Consider the following 15997-nt stretch of genomic DNA (forward strand, 5'->3'; position numbering starts at 1 on the left):
TATAGGTATGGGCATTATGTATTTCGAAACGAAAATGTGTGCGCATGGAAGACACCCAAACTTTAGTTTTTCAAATATTATTTCATTTGCTTTTGCTACAAAACAAATTTCAGTAATTTCGAAGGATTATTGAAGCCACAACCTGCAAAATACTGATAGTCCGGAGGTATAGTTCTATGGGGGCTTTATGAAGGCGTGGACATATGCCCCCAAACTTCATATGGATAGTTTTGTACCCAAAAGACTATATACCAAATATCAACAACTTAAGTGAAATATTGATGCCGTTCTATGGGGGCTATATGAAGACGTGGACCTATACCGTCAAATTTCATATGGAAAGTTTTATACCCCTAACGTAGACTAAATACCAAATTTTAGCCATTTCGATGGATTATTGTAGCCACAACCTTCAAAATACCGAAAATCGGGAGGTACCGTTCTTTGGGGGCTACATATTTGAAGGCGTGGACGTATACCGACAAATTTAGAGGGGTAAGTTGAATACCCCCAACGAAGACTAAATCCCAAATTTCAACCATTTCGGTGGGTTATTGTGGCCACAAATTTCAAAATACCAAAAATCGGGAGGTACCCTTTTATGGGGGGCTATAAGAAGACGTGGATGTATACCGACAAATTTAGAAGGGAATGTTGAATACCCCCAAAGAAGACTTAATACCAAATTTCAACCATTTCGATGGATTATTCTGGCCACAACCTTCAAAATACCGAAAATCGGGAGGCACCGTTCAATGGGGGCTATATTAAGTCGTGGACCTGTACCTACAAATTTCTGAGGGAAAAGGTTTGTACCACAAACGAAGACTAAATACCAATTTCAGCCGTCTCGGGGGAATATTGAAGCCACTACCTTCAAAATACCGAAAACCGGGAGGTACCGTTCTATGGGGGCTATATGAAGACGTGGACCTATACCGAAAAATTTCATATGGAAATTTTAATACCCCAAATGATGCATAAATACCAAATATCAGCCATTTCCCTGGAATATTGGGATCACAGCCTTTAAAATACCGGAAATCGATAGGTACCATTCTATGGAGGCTATATGAAGGTGTGGACCTATACTGACAAGTTTTTTACCACCAACAAACACTTAATAACAAATTTGCAGTCATTTCGGTGTGATGATGAGGCTAAAACCTAAATCGGGTGGTACCGTTCTATGGGGGATATATCAAAACGTGGGCCGATATAACCCATTTGCAATACCAAACATCCTAGAAGTAATAGAAACGTCTATACCAAATTACAAAGCTCTATCGTAAATATTGCGAGCTGTATCTTGATTTTAATAAACGGACGGAACGGACATACTTTATAGGGTCTCCGGTGAATATTTCGATGTGTTACAAACGGAATGACAAACTTAATTATATTATGGTGGAGGGTGTTCACGTGAACATATTAATTTTCTAATAAAGATAATGAATGCCTTGGTGAGGGTTGCATGTGTAGATTAGAGATAATTTTGTTAAATAGGGATCTAGTTTAAATACAGTCCACTTGAAAAGGGTAAACATGTGGCAAGCAGACCTCCTTATCGTGGGAGGTCGTTAGAAGAAAGGCGATAAGAATTTCCATTCCCACATGTGGCATGTCTGAAATAGATTGGTACAGGCAATCTATGAGCAGTCTAAAGGTAGAGTTACATTAGGCAAATATTTGCTCCAGCGACCGGCAGTGTGCGCTTACTGAGAGAAAGTGAGCATAAATTCAATGTATTATTAACACTCACTTGATCTCAGTAAGCGCACAATGCCGGTCGCTGCAGCAAATATTTGCCTAATGTGACCTTACCTTAATAATGTGTGTTTGCTTGCTACATGTATGCGCATGTAAGATAAGAGTATTTTACGATCTCTCCATAAGATTGTATGGCAGATGCGTTCGTATACATATGTGCACTCTCACTTTCTCTTTTCTACACACTAGTTAAGTAGGTTAAGTTATATTTTACTATTTAGTTCTTAAGAATAATTTGACTTTAAATAAACAGTGCATATTAAACATTCAACTGGGAAAGACGTCTTGTTCTTTCCACGGTATAGATCCTTATTTACATTGGTCCTTCGAGCCGGATCAGTGGCCGATTCCAAAAAGAGCTGGGAAGCTGATAATTTGCCTCACAGGGAGGAAATTGGGTCAGCTGGCTGGTGAAGTCTTAATATCCAATTTGGGATATTGTCCATAGGGGAAGGGACATTCACCATGCTGCTTCAAATGGAAACGAAGGCAAAGGATGAAGTGGAGAGGCTTCTTGGTCTCCTCATCTGGGCTATTGAGGAGATCAATGAAACCCAGTCTGAAGACTACCACGAAGAGATTTGTGAGTACGTCGAGACTCAACGGGCTGCATCATCGAACCTGGCAGTTGAAAACAAATTGGTAAAGGAGAAAATGCTCCAACTGTTTACCAAGAAGGATGAGCTGATGAGACAGGCGGTAAAAGAGATGGTCGGAAGGTTGAAATTTCCCATTATACCTCTGTCATTGGAGGAAGAAGGACAAAGGAAAAAACAGAAAATAGACACCATGTACCAGGTGATATGGGAATTGGAGCGTAAAACGGCGAAATCGAGAGCCATGAATAGGGTTCTTGAAATTGATCTGAAGAAAGCTGAAGAGGCTAAAGCAAGCCTTGAAACCACAGTGAGCTCTCAGTGTGAGGTGATAAGAGACCTACACATGAGGGCTGAAGAGGCCAAAGTGGAAGTCCGTGGCCTGCAGGAAAAATTGGACAACGAGCGAATGCAACGCAGGGCCGCGGTAGAAGCTATGAAGATTATGAAAGGGGAGATCATGGCAATGGAAGTTGCTATGACCGCATGCCAATCGGAGAAGAAAGATGCAGTCAAGCTTGCCACTACACTAAAGGAGCAAGTCAAGCGTGAGGCTGAGGAATCGAGGATAGCTAAGGAAGAATTAATAGCGGCTATCCAAGAGGGAAATTGTGAGTTGGCGGCTATGAAGGCAGAAATGAGAAAACTGAATGAAGAATTGGCTAGCGCAGACAAAGCTTGACATTTAGCAGAAAACGAGCGTGATGTATTGGCTGCAAAACTTATAGCCAATGAGGATGCAGCGATGAAGGTTGAAAATTTGGAGAAGGCGAATAGTGCTAGCGTGGAAAGTGAGTATTTGGCCAACAAAATTAGGGTAAAAAGCAGCGAGTTCATCAAGACGACAGATGAGAAATTTTGTGCAGAAGACAAATCGCACATAGTAGAGATCAACTACGCGGTAGTAAATAAAACCAATTCGACGAAGAAGGATTTTCGTGTGAAGGCAGGGGTAAAAGCCAAGCAAAAGCCGGAGGAGGATAGCTGCCTGGAACGTTGGAAGGAGAAGATATCTAGGGCCAAAAAGGTGATGTCGCCAGAGAAGGATGACTTTCTTCAACGTGGTAAGAAGATGTTTAAAGCCAGTAAGAAGAAGCCACCTCAGAAGGATGACGTTTTTACTGCTAGAGTGAAGAAGCCGCCAGATGAAGACGACTCTGCCTGGAAGATGAAGCCGGCAGACAAAGGTGGTACGAGCAAGAAGGAGTGGCTGAAGCGATGGAGAAGCTTCCTGGGTGCTGTTACTTAGATTGCTGCTACAATAATATTGATTAAATTTAGAATTTTAGTTGGTATTTCTAATTTTGGTATTATAAAATAATTTTGATTATATTTCATAAGCATTTTTTGGGCCCCCAAGATGTTCACGTGAACATATTAATTTTCTAATAAAGATAATGAATGTCTTGGTGAGGGTTGCATGTGTAGATTAGAGATAATTTTGTTAAATAGGGATCTAGTTTAAATACAGTCCACTTGAAAAGGGTAAACATGTGGCAAGCAGACCTCCTTATCGTGGGAGGTCGTTAGAAGAAAGGCGATAAGAATTTCCATTCCCACATGTGGCATGTCTGAAATAGATTAGTACAGGCAATCTATGAGCAGTCTAATAATGTGTGTTTGCTTGCTACATGTACGCGCATGTAAGATAAGAGTATTTTACGATCTCTCCATAAGATTGTATGGCAGATGCGTTCGTGTACATATGTGCACTCTCACTTTCTCTTTTCTACACACTAGTTAAGTAGGTTAAGTAATATTTTACTATTTAGTTCTTAAGAATAATTTGACTTTAAATAAACAGTGCATATTAAACATTCAACTGGGAAAGACGTCTTGTTCTTTCCACGGTATAGATCCTTATTTACAGAGGGTATAAAAAAACATATCAGAAAACATTTCATTCTCAATTTATTATCACTTGTTACGTTTGCACTGTCCCATTTATTTACACAAACACACAAAACGGAAATCAAACAAAACGCAAACATAACAGATAGTAAAGACATTAATTGAATAGGCCTACAAAAAATCCAAAAATTTTTTGAAAAAATCCTGCTTTTCCAGGTTTGCTGCCTTGACCAGGTTTAGTACCACCAGGCTTGGAACCAGCACCAGGCTTGGAACCACCACTAGGCTTGGAACCACCACCAGGCTTGGAACCACCACCAGGCTTGGAACCACCACCAGGTTTGGTACCTTCACCAGGCTTTGTATCTCCAACTTTGCCTCCATTGTTGTTGTTTTCTTTCTTATTGTTGTTTTCATCCTTTTCCTTATTTTTGCTGTCGTTATTGTGGATTATGTTTGTGTACTCGAAATCGATATAATTATTGTTGGAACCACAATTGCCTACACAATTAGTGATTGGTGGTGTGGTTGTTGTAGTAGTATCAGTTTCTTCAGCGACAACGAACATTTTAATCTGCTCCATTAGGAGAAAAAACGCCATAGTATATAATAAAAAGCACTTCATTATTACGTTTTTTTTTCGGGAGTCTTTCACGATTGACTGTTGTTTTTAAAATGACAATATAATTTAAAGTGTCGTAAATACTTGTAGAAATTTCCCTTTTAATGACACTAATTGCGATTGTCAATGCATATGTTTAATAGGCATTTTATAAAATTTGTAAGATTTTCTGGTGTGCAAATAGTTTTGCTTTCACTGAAAGTGGTGATGGACTCCCTGTTACTAGTTAAGCAACTGGGACATGACGGAGACCTATAATTATAAATAGTCCAGACATAATCAGGTATGTGATGGAAAACGATTCGACTCGTTTTGCCATAAATCGAAATCGTATATCTCCAACCAATTTGGGTGAATATTTTAATGAAATTGAAAATGGGGTTTAAAAATATTATTCAAATAAGGGACGTTTGCGAAGCAAAACTATATATATCATCAACGGCACTCCGATTATATACCATTTCGATTCTGCAAATCGAGTCGATTCGGTTTTCATCACATACCCGTATGGTATATAATGTCAACCATTAGGGCCAGATTCAAGCGTGCTAGATCTATATTGAACAGTCTGGGGTAAAAGGAAATCTTGTTCCCCGCTTCTGGGGCATAATTCCTCAGTACATGGTAAGTTATAACTTGTAACCATCCCAACGTTGTAAGCTGCAGTTTTTGTTGAGCTTAGGGGTCGATTCCGTATTGCGAGGCAAGTCATGTCGCGTCGTCTATCGTCTCTGTGACAAATTTTAAAAAATGCACTACGTAAAGCGATAGAGTATAATCGTCGATAACAAGTTATCGGTGATGTAACGGAGCGTTTTTTGTTTTGATTTCAATAAATTAGAAAAAAATATCAGAACAAGTTGTACACAAAAGTAATAGTTTTCTAAAATGATAAGCTCAGTGGAACTATTTTTTTATGATAGTGAAGAAGATATAGTTAACGTAGCATCTATCAGACGACACTTAAGAGATAAATCTAATCCTTTAGAATTGCCATCAGTATTGTAAGTTGGTTTGGTTTCCAACATTTATCAAAATAATTGTTATTTTTTTTAGGTTTTAAAACTATTTTCGGCTTCCAAAAGACGCTATTATTTATATAGTGGAGGCATTAAAAATGACATCCAAAAAACCCACAGATCAACAGCAATACAGCCACTACTTAAAGGAAATAAAATATCTTTCAGAAAAGTATAAATATGTCGGTGTTATTATAATAATTAAACTTTTATTCTGGCGTTTGATGTTCAAGAGTGAAATAATACCTGGTGTACGAATTAATAGTGGTTAGGGCTCGTATAATCAGTAAATGATTTTAGGTTTAAGGCGTATTTTTGATTGCCAAAGGCTGTCGTAGTTTACACTGTGGAAACGTTAAAGGGTGACTTTTAAAAGAGTGCGGTGAGATGTTTTGTGGATGGAAGTTTCCAAAAGTCCCAATGACATTGTCGAACGTATTGAAGGAAGTTTTCCACTTGATAGAGGGCAAATTTAGAGTTGTGTGGTCCCTAAACGAACTAGTTCCAAGGAACTATTCCGGACAAGGAACTATTGGAACTATATCCGGCTCTTTCATTTATATAGTTCCTTTAGTTCAAATAGTTGCAGCCGTGCATGTAATTCCTATTCATTTTCTTTCTTCGATCTTTCAAGTTCGGTTCCTTCATCATTCAGATGCGGCCATTGTTAACTAAACGTAAATCACATCCTCGTTACATTGCTGCAATTTATTATTTTTTTTGTCAATTCATCCACCAAAAGATGAAAACAAAATGAAAGGAACAGATTCGTTAAACTACTTCATTCTCGGAAATATTTGGAATGAAGTAAATAAAAAGAACGAGGAACGAGAAAGATGCATTGAACTATATCGGTCTCGGAACTATTTGAAACGAAGGAAATAGAAAGAACGCTGAAAGAGAAAGATTCATTAAGCTATATCGCTCTCGGAACTATTTGGAACTATTTCCCTTTGACAAAAGGAACTAGAAAGATCGATCCGCTCCAGGAACTATATTGCCCAACTCTAGACAAATTGTGCCGAAATTGGATCGTTTCTAGAGCTGGCAAACCATCGATATTCCCAACATTAGATATTTTCGATATAATAGTTTAAAAAATCGTTTGCTATCGATATTATCGTTAACTTGTCACCACCATTAATTTGGAAATGAAAATGACGGAAATGTCTACGCTTTTTGTTGACATTTTGCACAAATAGTTAACAGAAATTAAAAAGGAGAAAAAATACAATTGCTTTTATTTAATAAAATACATTTTACTTTTTCGAAAAATTTGTACGTGTGACTACCAACTTACATCCACAAAAACGAAAAGCCGCGAATTTCAATTAATTTCAATGAATTTTAGGTTAGGGGTTGTTAATCCGATAATATCGATAGACAAAACTATCTATCGATATTGTATTTTTAAAAAATAATCGATGTTATCGATAGTGCCATCGATTTTTTGCCAGCTCTAATCGTTTCGCATACTCAGTTGAAAGTTGCCATACATAAACTTATATTGGCAACTGACAACGCCACTCAATGATAAGTGCTATCGATAATCGACCCCTAATTCTCATTTACTTCATACTTTAAGTCACTGAAGTATTTCAGAAATGGTTGAGAATGGCCAGCTTACTACTGCAGTGGGCTAGCTACAGGGGTTGGAACAAAATACTGTTCTAAATCCGCCAACTTACACTTCGGTGCTAAAGCGTTGGGAATACTTTTTGAGGACTACCCATTAAGTTGTGGTGGCTAATATGTACATACACAGGGCTTGCGAGTCAGCTGTTCCACAGGACCTTCGGGTTAGCAGTTCCACAGGGCCTTAGTGTTAGCTGTTACACTTGGCCTTCGGGTCAGCAGTTCCACAGGACCTTCGGGTCAGTTGTCCCACTGGGCCTTCGGGTCAGCTGTTCCATAGCTAGGAACCAGTAGCGCTTGGTAGAAAATATACCATAAGACTAGACTAATACAAGAACCCGTCGTGTTCCCGAACATCAGCAACCGAACGCTGAACGCATCGTGTTCCCGAACATCAACAGGCAAACACCGAAACCATCGTCTTCCCTATCATGTGCAGCCGAACACTGAATTCATCTTCCCGATCATCTGCAGCCGAACACCGAATACATCGTCATCCCGATCATCTCCAGCCGAATACCAAATTCATCGTCTCCCCGATCATCTGCAGCCGAACACTGAATTCATCGTCTTCCCGATCATCTGCAGCTGAACACCGAATACACCATCTTGCCGATCATCTACAGCCGAACACCAAATACCTCATCATCCCGATCATCTGCAGCCAAACACAAACACCTTTTCCCTCGAAAAAGAACCCGCTAATACAACACGAGCTCCTCAGCTGTCAAACCCCAGCGAGTTTGCAAAATCCTTACGCTAACTATTAATCCAAATATATAAGTTAGACCTACGAGAGCTTAGGTCTGAAAAAAAATTAAGATCGTCTAGATCCTAATTAAGATCTTCTAGATCTTGTACGCGTTACTTTGTCGAAAAGGAACGCGGACCCTTTTAAACCCGGAGTTCAATTATCAAAATTGAACTTAAGTGACACTTATCAAAAGTTTCGCCGCTCCCGAATTAAAAAAACCGTTTGTTGTTTTAAGACGACTTTATTCACTGACAGTTGGTAAAAGAGTGAAGTTAATGTTGTATTACAATCATAAATAGATTACAAATATTTGCTTATTTGACATTATGATTTTCCATGAAATCATGTCACTTAGCTTTTAATAATTTGTTGTTACCAAATTCTATTAAATTTGTCTGCACGCGTCGAGCATTGCATTGGTTGACCGGAAATTGCATTTCTTGGGTTTATTGAAATCGGACAGACGAAATGTTCTGCAAAGCAGTTTCATTGGGTTGGCTGCTTTTGCAACGGAAGTGTATTTTCTGATTTATTAAAATAATTAATTGGAATTTAATATTTGGGGCAGATGAATGTCTGCAATGTGCTTTTGCAACGGAAGTGTATTTTCTGATTTATTAAAATAATTAATTGGAATTTAATATTTGGGGCAGATGAATGTCTGCAATGTAGTTTAATTGGAATTGAGTTTAACAGAGTATGCAACTTTATTGTTGCTGAGCTTTAGTTTTATTAGGTAAAACAACATATTATGTGTTAACTCCTCCCCCTTTAAAAACGATTGTCCTCAATCGTTAGAAATATGGTAGGTCATCCACTTTTTGTGGCCCTGGTACTTGAACTTTGTTTTGAGTGATTGGGAGGATCTGTGTTAACCCGTGACTAGGGGCAATTGTATGAAAGACTACGTTTTGTCGTTTTTTCATGAAAAACCCAGTTATCAATAGACATATAGCAAAAATTGAAAATAGAGAGAAAATTGTATATTTGGTAACAACTGCTTCTGACTTGAGTTCATGGATGGACTTAGTATTATTAATATGCAAATGGTTTAACATTTCCAATGATAAAAGATTTATAAATTCATCTTCGACAGGCGTTTGTTGTATTGCTGGTGGATTAATTCTTGATAATGGAGCTTCTAAATTTTTGTACAATTTGTCATTAATGCGTAACGTTGCATTGTGGAATTCTATCAAAAATGTTCCATTTAAAGTCTTGTTATTTACTGTTCCACTGAAATCATTAAGAAAAATTACACCGGGTGAAATATTTTCTATCGGAGGAATATGATACGCGTTAGTTATTGGACAGGATGAATTCGATCCGTGTAGTAACGGTGGGATGCAAGTATCGTTGGAAATATTTACCAATTGGTCATTTTGACAAAATTTTACATGTTTTGTTACAACGCATTTGCTTTTTACGCCAAATATACTGTTATTATTTTTTATAATTTCATTAAACTTAGTACTTATAATTCTATTATTTCTTTTTACAGGTCTGATTAAAAAATTATGGAATATTTCTTTGCTAGTTAGAGGGATTACAATAATATATAAAAGTTTTTTCTGATTGTACAATACTTTAATTTTTGCAAATTCTAGGGCTTCTTCTATTGATGTAATAATAATGTTATCTTCTTTTATTTTTTCAAATGCAATTTTCATTTCTTCTTTATTTAACAAAAATGAGTTTACAATATTTTGTTTTGCCCATTGCATTGCGAATTTAATATTAGTTAGTTCTTCTTTTGTGAATCTAAGTTTTATCTGCATGCTGAGTGCAGCTTCATTTACATAGTTAGTATCTTGTTTTACTATTTTTGATATTTGATTTGTAATTTGGGTAAGGTTTTGTAATCTCTCTGTGAAAATATCATTTATGATTATTTGTTGATTATTATTTCGGATTGTTTGGTCTAAATCATTTTTAATCAATTCAAAATCGTCGTGATCTGGAGATCCCGCGATATATTTCCAGGCTGTGCCTATCATATTAATGGCTCTTTTTTTTCTGTATGCTTCTACTGGCTCTATGGATTCGAGGATACCGTGTATTTGTGATATTTCGTGCGTAAGGAGTGGGAAAAAAGGATTGGATTTAGGTATGGCTTGTGTTATTTTCCATTGTATGTCATTAACGAGGTTCCTGTATCTGTCTATGTCTATGATGTGGATAATGTTAAATGTTCCATCCTGTACTTTAGCTGGACCATTGTGAATTGGTACAAGATATGACTGTGTGAAGTTAAAAACATGCATGTTGATTTCGGAAGAGGTGCAAAGAAATGCTAGGGTTCTGTAAAAAGAAATATAAAGAAGGTCTCAGTTTTTAATGTTGCTTTTATGTACTACTTTTCCTGATTCTGTAAGAATAGTTGTAGAATGGTTTTCTTTTACTATCTCTTTTTTAAATCTTGGAGACAATTTGGTCCCTAGACGCTTATGGATTTTTACATAAATTTCGTCACCTGGGTCAAATTGTTTGATTGGTTCCCGATTTTTATTATGGGTTTTAAGGTCAGCTACCTGTTTGTCTCGTAATCTTTGGATATTATTTTGTCTTGCTTTATCATACATTTCGGGGTCTATGCTAACTCGTCGTCCGAAAAATACCTCGAGTGGTCTTTGTCCTGTTGTGCTATGTATAGTATAATTGTATTCGTAAATTGCTCTGTCCAATAGTTCAAGAAACGTAGGGTATGTCCGTCAGCTAGGGTTGAGTGAAATCGCTCAACCTGACCGTTCACGACACTCGCGTATGGTGGAGCTTTGTAGATTTCTATTTCCAATTGGTCTTGTAACATAAAAATTATTGATGCCGAATTAAAGGATTTCTCATTGTCAAAAACTATAATTTTTGGAACACCGAATAAAAATACTAATTCTCGTAAAGGTTCTCTTATATCTTCAATGGCTCTTGACTTAATAATTCTACCCTGCGCGTATTTTGAAAATTTATCCAATGCTGTGAGGACAAGTTTATTCTCCGTTTTGAAAATATCAATGTGAAGGATTTCTCCAGGATATGAAGGTATTGGTGTTTCCCTTAGTTCAGGCTTCGGTGGATGCCTGTCGTATTTGTTTTCTTTGCAAACAGTACATTGCTTTACGATCTTGTTAATTTTATTGTTCATACTGGGAAAATAATATTTTTCGAGAATCTGTATTTTATTTTCTCTGGCATTTCTATGAGCTCTTCTGTGTGTGCTTATAATTATTTCATCCTGTTGGTTACTATCTTTAATATCTTCAACTTGGAGGGTCGTAAATCTAATGCGGTATTTTGCAAAGTGCTGTGGGAAAATTTCTTGAATTTTTCCCATTAATGTCTCGGGTGCTTTGATGCCATTGAGTACAGAGGGATTTAAGTAATTTTTCAGAATTTGGATTAACTGAGCAGGGGTATAATCTATTCCTGGAAGTATATGCCTGTGGATGGTTGGGAATACTATATCGAACTGATAGGAGTTTGTTGCACTAGGGTCAAAGATTATCTGATTCTTAAAAACGTTTATTGGTGCTTCGACACTATAAATAAGGTTATGTGAGGAACTATCGTCACTATGTGTCATTTCCGACATAGAATTAACTTGCGATACTTCAGGCACTCTGGATAGGGCATCTGCCACCACGTTACTTTTTCCTGGTTTATAAAAAAGCTCGTAGTCGTATTCTTCCAATATGGCTTTCCATCGCTTCATCTTGTTATTATTATTTTTATTACTGAGAGCGTAGGTGAGTGGCTGGTGGTCTGTGTATATTTTTACTTTTGCTGTTCCATATAAAAAATTCCTAAGACTGTCAAGGGCCCAGACGATAGCAAGCATTTCCTTTTCGTTCGCCGCGTAATGCTCTTCTGCCTTGTGCAGAGTTCTTGATATAAAGGTAATGGGCTTGTCTCCTTGAGACAAAACTGCTCCGAGAGCATAATCTGACGCATTAGTTGTTAGCTCGAAGGGATTGTCATAATTTGGATAGTACAACAACGTATCTCTTGATAGTAGAGAATTTTTTATCTTTGTAAATGCTTCCTCCTCTTCGGTATTAAATTTTATAGAAATTTTAGACGACTGTTTTTTTGATATTCGACCCTCTTCACCTCTCAAAAGTGACGTCAGTGGTTTTGCCAATTTTGCAAAATCTCTTATAAAACGGCGATAATATCCCGCAAGGCCTAGGAAGGATCGAAGTTCTTTAATAGTTCTGGGTTGGGGAAAGTTTGCAATGGCTTCAACTTTTTTTGTGTTTGTTTTTATTCCTGCCTCGGATATTATAAATCCGAGAAATTCCACTTCTTGTTTAAAAAAATGACACTTGTCCAATTGGACTTTCATATTTGCTTCTTCTAATGTTTTGAAAACATTATGAATATCACGAATATGGTCCTCTTCGGATTTGCTGTATATAACTATGTCATCGATATATACGTAGCATATTCTCCCTATATGTTCGCGGAGAATATCATCGAGAGCTCGTTGAAATATCGACGGGGCATTTTTTAAACCAAATGGTAAGCGAGTGAACTCGTATTTGCCATTATTAATAGAAAATGCAGTTTTTTCCACATCAGAGTCTTTTAACGGAATTTGATGGAAGCCGCTTTTTAAATCCAACACAGAAAAGAATTTGCTATTTCCTAACTTCCCTAAAATATCGGATATTTCAGGAATCGGATATCTATCTGAGATTGTGACAGAATTTAGTTTCCTATAGTCTATTACCATCCTGTATTGTTTATTCCCTTGGGAGTCAGGCTTTTTATCAACTATCCATACAGGTGAATTGTATGGTGATCTTGATGGTTGTATGATTCCATCGTTTAGCAACTTTTCCACTTGCATCTCGACTTCACGTTTTAATGAAGCCGGATAAGGGTAAAATTTGGTATACACTGGAGAATCATTTGATGTACGGATCTCTCCAACTACCTTAGTTGTGTAGGTTAATTTCTCGTCTGGCTCTGCGAAGAGCTTAGAGAATTTATCTATTAAGAGATTCATGGCTTCCATTTGCCTAGGGTTCATATGGTCGTCAAGTAATTTTATAGCATTTACACTTTGGCTAACATGTTGTTTAAGTCGAACCTTGGTATGCTGGCGAACGATCATATAATTTTTATTTGTGTAAATGACTGCGTCTAAGGCTTTTAGACTGTCATTACCTAGAATGCCATGGAAAGATTTTAGACTAGGCATTAAGTAGAATTTAAGTTTATCATCTAATTTGAAAAGGTTTATGTACGTGTGTGATATAATTTTTACATCGCCTGCTACAGATTTTGCGAAAAACGGAATTTTGTTTGGAATTATTTTTTTTACTAAGTCCGGTTGGATGTAATTTTTACTAGATCCTGTGTCAATTAAAATTTTTAAGATTTTTCCGCTCTCCGTTCGACATTCAAAATATGGAAGCGAAGAGCTTGTCATTCTAAAAAATGAATGTCATCAAGCTCCGAATCTGTTTCATTGTCTGGTATATTACTTTCAGAATAAGGGTCATAGGAATAGTTTTCCTGATCTTGGTCGTAATTTTGTGACGTTTCTTGTTCTGTAAAATAATCCTCATAACTAATGTTGTCGGGCTCGAACGTATCTGGTGTATCTGTATTTATATGGAATGTTCGTTGTGCCTTCGGTGGACTAACGTTATGGTTTGACGATGGATTAGGGGGTCTTTTACCGAGGAATTGATGTTGATGTGGTCTATTTGAATAATTGATTTGCTGTGAACGAATACTACGATCGACATCCATTGGTTCCGCTGGCTTTGGTGCCGTTGGGCGTGGTGGAGGCTGTATCGGGTGGCCGAAACTTGGTGTACCAATATTGTAATTATTGTTCATTTTAGGAAGATTATGTGGGTTAGGTATGTAGGCTATGCTTGGGTGGAACTCTTGTTTGTTCTTTTGAAAATTATATTTCTGGGTCGGAGATGTTTGATGATGGCTTTTTTTAATTGGCTGAATATTTTGATTTTGGGCATGATTAGTGCGGAATTTCTGGTTTTCCAGTTTGAGGCACAAATGAAGAGCCTGGGGTAAATCCGCAGGTTCTCTCATTCCTAGCAATCTTGGTAGATCCCCATTTAATCCTCTTACAAATGTATCGAGGGCTTTGTTTCGATAAGTTTGTGTTAGTAGACTTAGAGCCTCATTTCCAGCCTCTAATCCTCCTAGTTTGTTTAGTATCAAAGATAAATGTGAATAAACTGCCTGATAAAATTCTTGAACCGTTAAGTTTCCTTGAATTAGACCTGTCATTTGGTATTCTAACGTTGATACATCTCGTTTGTCGGCGTAGTGTAAGGTAAGGCACTTGGAAATTGCTGGCCAATCTAAAGGAGTGTTGTACGACTCTAGTGCTATGTCTGCATTACCTACAATTTTATTCCTAATTACGTTCAAAATACCATAGTATTTCGGAGTACCTTTCAGATTTTCATAGATTTTTAAAATTCTTTCCACACTTTTTCTCCAGGAGTTGAATTCTCCTGGTTTTCCCGAGAATTCCCTTAGACATTTAACAATGTCAGGGATTTTGTCTAAATCTCCTATATTGCCTAAATGTTCCGCGTCGATAGATTGGTCTACCGTGCTTGTATGAATGGCGTGCGGGTTTAACGCAGCCTGTATCTGGTTATTAACAATTTCGAGAATAAGATTTTTAAGGTCTGTCAAGTTTATTTGTCCTTCGTTCCTGTTAGGTTGTGTTGGGGGATGTGAAGGATTTGGGGGGGGGGGACATTTAGGATGGGTGGTCGCACTAAATTATTGGGATTTGCCATCTTAATAAGAAGCTAATTTTGCCAAGTACAAATTTAGGATATTTCACAGAGATTTTTATTGTTTATTTTAAGATGAATCGACTATTTTCTTTTTCTTATTTTTTCAGAGAGGACTTGAGATTGTATTAATTCAAATATATATGGTTTCTATTTCTATATCTATTATTGTAAATAGTAATTATATCTTACGATAATAACAGCAAAGTTGTCATCTTGGGACTGTGGGTATATAGTGGGTTTCGCTTCAATATCTCGGCTTCTTAGATTTCTTCCTTCCTTCAATATTTGGCTTATTGTGGCACTGCCTCGTTTTAATATCTCGGCTTATTAGATTTCTTTTCACTTTTTAATAGTTGGCTTATTGTGGCACTGCCTCGCTTCAATGTCTCGGCTTTTTAATATTTCGATTATTGTGGCACTTTAGATTTGTTTCCACTTTTCACACTTTTTACTTTTTAGTTTAGGTTTTTGTTTTCAATGTTTTTGTTCCTTAAAACATTTACTTTTTTGCACTTTTTTTATTTTTACTTTTTAATAAAGGTTTTTCAATGTGTTTATTTATTAGATGTTTTTTTTTTCTCTTAAGTGTTCACTTTTTTTGCACTTTTTGTACTTTTTAGTGAAGGTTTTGCTTTTTCAAAGTTTTTTTCTAATTATTAGATGTTTTCCTTTTAATGTTCACTATCATTTATTTTCACTGGTGAAGCGGCTTGCGTTCAACGCGTCCCTTTCCTTAAGTACTCGGGGGCCTCTTTCTTCACACTTTTTTTTAATTTTGCTCGGGCGCCAGTTAGACCTACGAGAGCTTAGGTCTGAAAAAAAATTAAGATCGTCTAGATCCTAATTAAGATCTTCTAGATCTTGTACGCGTTACTTTGTCGAAAAGGAACGCGGACCCTTTTAAACCCGGAGTTCAATTATCAAAATTGAACTTAAGTGACACTTATCAAAAGTTTCGCCGC

Source organism: Musca autumnalis, unplaced genomic scaffold (assembly GCF_047663935.1).
Source record: "Musca autumnalis isolate F117 unplaced genomic scaffold, ASM4766393v1 scaffold_1, whole genome shotgun sequence".
In the NCBI taxonomy this organism is placed as follows: Eukaryota; Metazoa; Arthropoda; class Insecta; order Diptera; family Muscidae; genus Musca; species Musca autumnalis.